This window comes from Taudactylus pleione, unplaced genomic scaffold (assembly GCF_031769625.1).
Source record: "Taudactylus pleione unplaced genomic scaffold, aTauple2 ptg000154l, whole genome shotgun sequence".
Classification (NCBI taxonomy): domain Eukaryota; kingdom Metazoa; phylum Chordata; class Amphibia; order Anura; family Myobatrachidae; genus Taudactylus; species Taudactylus pleione.
Window position 1 is genome coordinate 430065 of NW_028284556.1, and position 6853 is coordinate 436917.

General features: G+C 36.5%; 2 pseudogenes; both read left to right on the forward strand.

The window, feature by feature from the left end:
* The first annotated feature begins 301 nt into the window (after nt 1–301).
* LOC148521832 (5S ribosomal RNA) lies at nt 302–420 on the forward strand (annotated as a pseudogene).
* Nucleotides 421–5748: 5328 nt separating this feature from the next.
* LOC148521833 (5S ribosomal RNA) lies at nt 5749–5867 on the forward strand (annotated as a pseudogene).
* The last annotated feature ends 986 nt before the right edge of the window (nt 5868–6853 follow it).

Here is a 6853-nt window from a genome sequence, read left to right on the forward strand (position 1 = left end):
TCGGATCCCGAAGATATCACCTTCAAGGCAATAGAACACGTTACTCTGGGAGAAAGAGGTGGGGATTTGGGCAATCTGCTATCAAGAAGAGAGATGTTCTGGCTGTTTGAACTGGACACACTGGCACCTAAAGGCTTCAATGAGTACTACGAAATTGCTCCTTTCTTGTGATATGCTCCATTCCTATCTACCAATATACCCCCAGGTTATGGAGGGGCCTGAGTAGTACCCTGAAGGTTCATCTTCTGAGGGAAGTCCAGGTTTGGTAGAATATCTGGCATTATGGACCATCGAAATATGTATTTGCTGCCATACCATCATGTGTGAGCCCAATCTCGTCCGATCTTGGAAGCAAAGCATGATTGGGCCAGGTTAGTACCAAGGAAGGTAACCCATTGAGAATACCTGGTGCTGCAAATTCAGCCGGCGGTTTGGAATATAACCAGGCTAGAGAATGATAATGCCTAAAAAGGGAATTATAGCATATTCACAATTGCAAGCCTTAAGGCCAAGGAGTGATTAATGATATCAGAACTTTACAATTCTAACTACCCAATTGAATGGAAAGAGGTGGATCTTGGGTTTGACTTATATGATTATCCAAGAAATCCTTAGAGTCTTTGGAACCTCCCCTTCAAGAAAAAGAGTAAAAGAATGATCCCCATACTTCAAGTACATCTTAAAACCGATTGTAACTATCTAACTGGATGAAAAGAGGTCGTTTGTCTGAGTCGGACCAATATGAAAATCCAAGAAATTTTCAGAGTCTTTGGAACCTCTTCTTCAAGGAAAAGAGTGAAAGAATGATCCCCATACCTTAAGAACATTTCACAACTTATTATATCCCTGAATTTCTGCTCCTCTTGGTTGAACTTTTAAAGAAATTCCTTTTTGGAATAAATATCTAAACAATATCCAATATAATTATATACATAAAACAATTCAGTACATATTCATAGTGTTTTTAGATCAAACTATTAATATATTATTATTCTAATATATATCTATGCCTAAGGAGAATGTTATACTTAGACTAATCATTTAATGATCTAACCTATATATCCAGCATCAAAACAGATTACCCTCCTTAAATCGAATGCTTATCCTTTATTATTTTAGTTTCAGATAATATGGAAGACACCACCTACTCATTATTCATACTTGGGCAAAAAACATACTAATTCTATAGACAAGAAGGGCGGAAGCATTAAGTCCGGAGAAAACAATGGGGCGGAAGAGCTCAACACATCTATTAAGTAAGGGCGGAAGTGATGTGCCGCGTCCTGGAGCGAAACGACAGAAGGGTTGGTGGAAGTGACACGGCTCACCTCCGAACACGTCAACACACGGCGGGCGGAAGTGACGTGCCCAGTTCGGAACACGAGGAAGAAAACGGAAGTGCTTGATCGCGCGCTATGGTTTAACACAGCTGCCGGGAACGGATGTGACGCTCCAATTAAGGGCAGAGGCCAGTTCACAAAGGGCGGAAGTTGAACTTAAAAGATCGCCATTTGACTATTTATAACTAACATTTCTTTATGGGAAACCCTGTAACACAAACTATTTTAAATGATGGCTTGCTGAATTATGAAATCGCTTGGTTTTGAGGTCTCCCTAAGACAAAGGAAGTAGGGTGAACACCTGACTCTCATTTGAACTCAGTGTGGTATGAATACAGGACCACCACACTGAAGCAATATCCCCTTGATGAAGTCATAGTGACGAAACGCGTTGGGACTGTTGGCTGCCTCATGCACTGTGGAGAACTACCTCTCTCCTTCAATCAGATAAGCTGCTTAAAAATATCAACTTTCCTCTACTTTGTTTTTATCTATTTACTGCCAGTCGTTGTTTTTATGGTCATATTTATTTATATATTTTTATGTGCACTGTTTTTCAATAAATTGTCATAATTTTTATTATACTTGGCACTAGCACTTTGTTTCAGATTCATTATATTTTTGCACTAGCACTTTGTTGTCTATATGAGTTCAACAAAAAATTTTTATTTTTTTTTTATTTTTTTTATTTTTTTATCTAGATGTAATCAGATATATCATATTTTGCACTAAGCACTTTGCTATTTATTGGTTTATTATATTTATTAATTAGCGTGAAACACGCCCCTCTATATGGTTTGAGGTATAACTACATTTGTAAACCATTAACTTATCTACTGTACATTTTACTGTGTGTGAATTTACACATCTAGCAAACTAGTCGCCTGATTGTCAATTCTCTTGTTTTTCACTTTTTAAAAATACTCACACTAGTATTACACTATTGTCTCAGAGCGGACGCCGAAAAAAATAATAGGCTAAGTTGCTATACATTTGAATATTTATTTGTTTCACTCAGTAAGTCACACAGGTAGTGGCGCTGTACCCATCTATTGCTTGATACTTCTTTCTTTTTGGTGTTGATTGGGGGAATAGCTGCCTATACTTGTTTAATATGTTTAGAAATAAAGATCATGTGAATAAAAGGAGTGACCTATGCCAAAGAGTGTTCAATGAAAACACCCCACTATGTGAAAATGTCCCCACACAGAACATGGATAATATGTTCTGGGAAATGGAAAAAATGCTCACAAAAGAAGTAAAGGCATGGTGGGACATTAGGGGACTGGAACACTATTTATCTGTTAACAGAATCCCAAGAGGTCTAAGACTTATTAAGAATCCAACGTTTGGACTGGATAATTCAGATTTTTTTAAAAAATGGGATGACATTTTACACAAATGCTCATTAGAGCTTATAAAACTAATAATTGAGGAAAAAAAGGCAGTACTCTCAAATTTAGAGAAGGAAATCATTAGAATGGAACCCCAGATGGAAGAACACAAAGAAAAAGAGGAATTCAAAGAAAATGAAAAAGTACTACTTAGAAAGGTGGAGAGAGTAGAAGAATCAGTCATGAAGAGCAAAGAAAAGAAGTTTATTAGAGATAAGAAGGACTACGAGTTGAATAAAGTTAAGAATTGGACGAGATTCCAGAAAAAAGAGAGAACCAACACCAGATATGAGTCTGGAGAAGGACCTAGCTGGAAAGTAGCACCCACAAGAAGGTTTAGCTACAGAAGAAACAGAGACCCCACTACTTATACTGGCCCAATAGGACTTAAACCTAGAAATAGGTTTTCCACATTACAACATCTGGACTCAAACAGTGATAATGAGCTTTTTTTATCACCAGCACAAGATCATTTAAGCAACAAAAATCCAATGTTCAGAGAAACCACCAAAACAGCCTCCCCCCTGAAGCGAAGGTACAGAGAAGAAGAGGAAAACGGGGTGGCAGGAGGAAGAAACCAAAAAAGGAGGAATTTTTAATAGATCCGAAATCCAAAGGCATATTTAATTTATCCCAGCATACACTCACTAAATCTGAAATAACGTTATTAAGCAAAGGCTTGAACTTTGCCCCGACAAGAAGCATGAACAAATTTGACACTTTTATTGATTTAAACAAGTTTGTGAGAAATCTCACACTCAAACGACATTTTCTGAGAAAAGAATCAGCACCTCTAAAGAACTATATTGCCCCTAATTCAAAATCCGGTCTTAGAGGTAAATCAACATATTACCCACTGGAATCAAAAGGGACTCACATAAACGTTTTCTATGAAATGGTAAAGAAGGACCTTTGCAATAATCAGACAAACTATGCACCAATAAAAAAACAAAATCTAAGTAATAGAGAAAAGGAGGCACTAAAAAACTTAAAAGAAAACCGTGAGATAGTTCTAAAACCAGCTGATAAAGGGGGGGGTTTGGTTATCATGGATTATGCTTACTACCTAAAAGAAGCACATAGATTACTGGATGACCAAATTTCTTATGAAAAATTGACCAAAGATCCAGTTGAAGAATATACAGAAGAACTTAGAATCATTCTACTCTTTGGTCTACAGAGGAATATTTTAACCAAAGAAGAATTTCAATTCTTAATGAAATCAAACCCCACAACCCCGATTTTCTATTTTTTACCAAAAATACATAAGTCACTTACAGAACCTCCAGGGAGGCCTATAATAGCAGGTATTGACTCCCTCACATCCAACCTCTCCAAATATGTTGACATCTTTTTACAAAAATATGTTATCAAACTAGAATCTTATCTAAAGGATACTACGAGTGTATTACAGCAAACCGAAAATATAACATGGAGATCAACTTATAACTGGATAACTATCGATGTACAATCATTATATACATGTATTGAGCATGGAAAAGGTATCAACGCATCAAGAATGTTTTTAGAGTTGGATGAAGAAATTGAAGTTCCACACAAAGAGTTTTTATGTGATCTTATGTCTTTTATACTTACTCATAATTATTTTAAATTTTTAAATCAATTTTATCGTCAAATCTGTGGAACTGCAATGGGTACAACTTTTGCTCCCAGCTTTGCGAATTTGTTCATGGGATGTTGGGAAAAGAATTATGTTTACAGTAATAACCCTTTTAAAGACAATATCATTTTTTATAAGAGATATATTGATGATATTTTAATTATTTGGGAAGGATCGGAAGAATCTTTTAACGATTTTTTAATTTTTATTTCAAATAACAATATGAATCTTAAATTTACATCAAATTTTAACAACAGAAGTATTGAGTTTTTGGATTTGATTTTAACATCAGAAGGTGACCAAATTTGCACAAAAATTTTTATAAAAGGAGTAGATGCGAACAGCTACCTGCATTACAAAAGCTGTCACCTGGACAAATGGAAGAACAACATACCATACTCCCAGTTCTACAGAATTAAACGTAATTGCAGCAATGCTAACGTCTGTAATGAACAACTTGATATTTATGCAACCAGGTTTAGAGAAAAAGAGTATCCGGAAGCAATCATCAATACAGCTATGCAGAAAACGAAAAACCTACAGAGAAATAATCTACTACAATATAAAACGGAGAAACCACAAAAAGAAGAAATGGTACCATTTATTACAACATATAATGGACATGAGAATCATATTAAAAAATCTCTTAACAAAAACTGGAATATCCTTCTGATGGATCCTTTACTCCAAAAGATCCTACCGACAAAACCACAGATTATATATAGAAAATCAAGGAACTTAAAAGATTTACTGGCACCGAGTATGCTGAGGGATAAAGGAAATGAAAGACCAACTATGAACACTTTGAAGTGCAATGGAAGCTATAAATGCGGACATTGCAATATTTGCAAATTTCTTCACCCCAAGAGAAAAACATTCACGAATTCGGACGGATCTAAGGAATACACTATAAAGAATTTTATGAACTGTAACTCCACATCAGTGATATACCTGTTAGAGTGCACATGTGGACTCAAGTACATAGGAAAAACCAAGAGACCACTAAAAATCAGAATTCAGGAGCACATTAGGAACATTAGAAACAGAGTTGAAGGACATGCAGTCTCCAAACACTTCTCAATAAAACATAATTCGGATCCCGAAGATATCACCTTCAAGGCAATAGAACACGTTACTCTGGGAGAAAGAGGTGGGGATTTGGGCAATCTGCTATCAAGAAGAGAGATGTTCTGGCTGTTTGAACTGGACACACTGGCACCTAAAGGCTTCAATGAGTACTACGAAATTGCTCCTTTCTTGTGATATGCTCCATTCCTATCTACCAATATACCCCCAGGTTATGGAGGGGCCTGAGTAGTACCCTGAAGGTTCATCTTCTGAGGGAAGTCCAGGTTTGGTAGAATATCTGGCATTATGGACCATCGAAATATGTATTTGCTGCCATACCATCATGTGTGAGCCCAATCTCGTCCGATCTTGGAAGCAAAGCATGATTGGGCCAGGTTAGTACCAAGGAAGGTAACCCATTGAGAATACCTGGTGCTGCAAATTCAGCCGGCAGTTTGGAATATAACCAGGCTAGAGAATGATAATGCCTAAAAAGGGAATTATAGCATATTCACAATTGCAAGCCTTAAGGCCAAGGAGTGATTAATGATATCAGAACTTTACAATTCTAACTACCCAATTGAATGGAAAGAGGTGGATCTTGGGTTTGACTTATATGATTATCCAAGAAATCCTTAGAGTCTTTGGAACCTCCCCTTCAAGAAAAAGAGTAAAAGAATGATCCCCATACTTCAAGTACATCTTAAAACCGATTGTAACTATCTAACTGGATGAAAAGAGGTCGTTTGTCTGAGTCGGACCAATATGAAAATCCAAGAAATTTTCAGAGTCTTTGGAACCTCTTCTTCAAGGAAAAGAGTGAAAGAATGATCCCCATACCTTAAGAACATTTCACAACTTATTATATCCCTGAATTTCTGCTCCTCTTGGTTGAACTTTTAAAGAAATTCCTTTTTGGAATAAATATCTAAACAATATCCAATATAATTATATACATAAAACAATTCAGTACATATTCATAGTGTTTTTAGATCAAACTATTAATATATTATTATTCTAATATATATCTATGCCTAAGGAGAATGTTATACTTAGACTAATCATTTAATGATCTAACCTATATATCCAGCATCAAAACAGATTACCCTCCTTAAATCGAATGCTTATCCTTTATTATTTTAGTTTCAGATAATATGGAAGACACCACCTACTCATTATTCATACTTGGGCAAAAAACATACTAATTCTATAGACAAGAAGGGCGGAAGCATTAAGTCCGGAGAAAACAATGGGGCGGAAGAGCTCAACACATCTATTAAGTAAGGGCGGAAGTGATGTGCCGCGTCCTGGAGCGAAATGACAGAAGGGTTGGTGGAAGTGACACGGCTCACCTCCGAACACGTCAACACACGGCGGGCGGAAGTGACGTGCCCAGTTCAGAACACGAGGAAGAAAACGGAAGTGCTTGA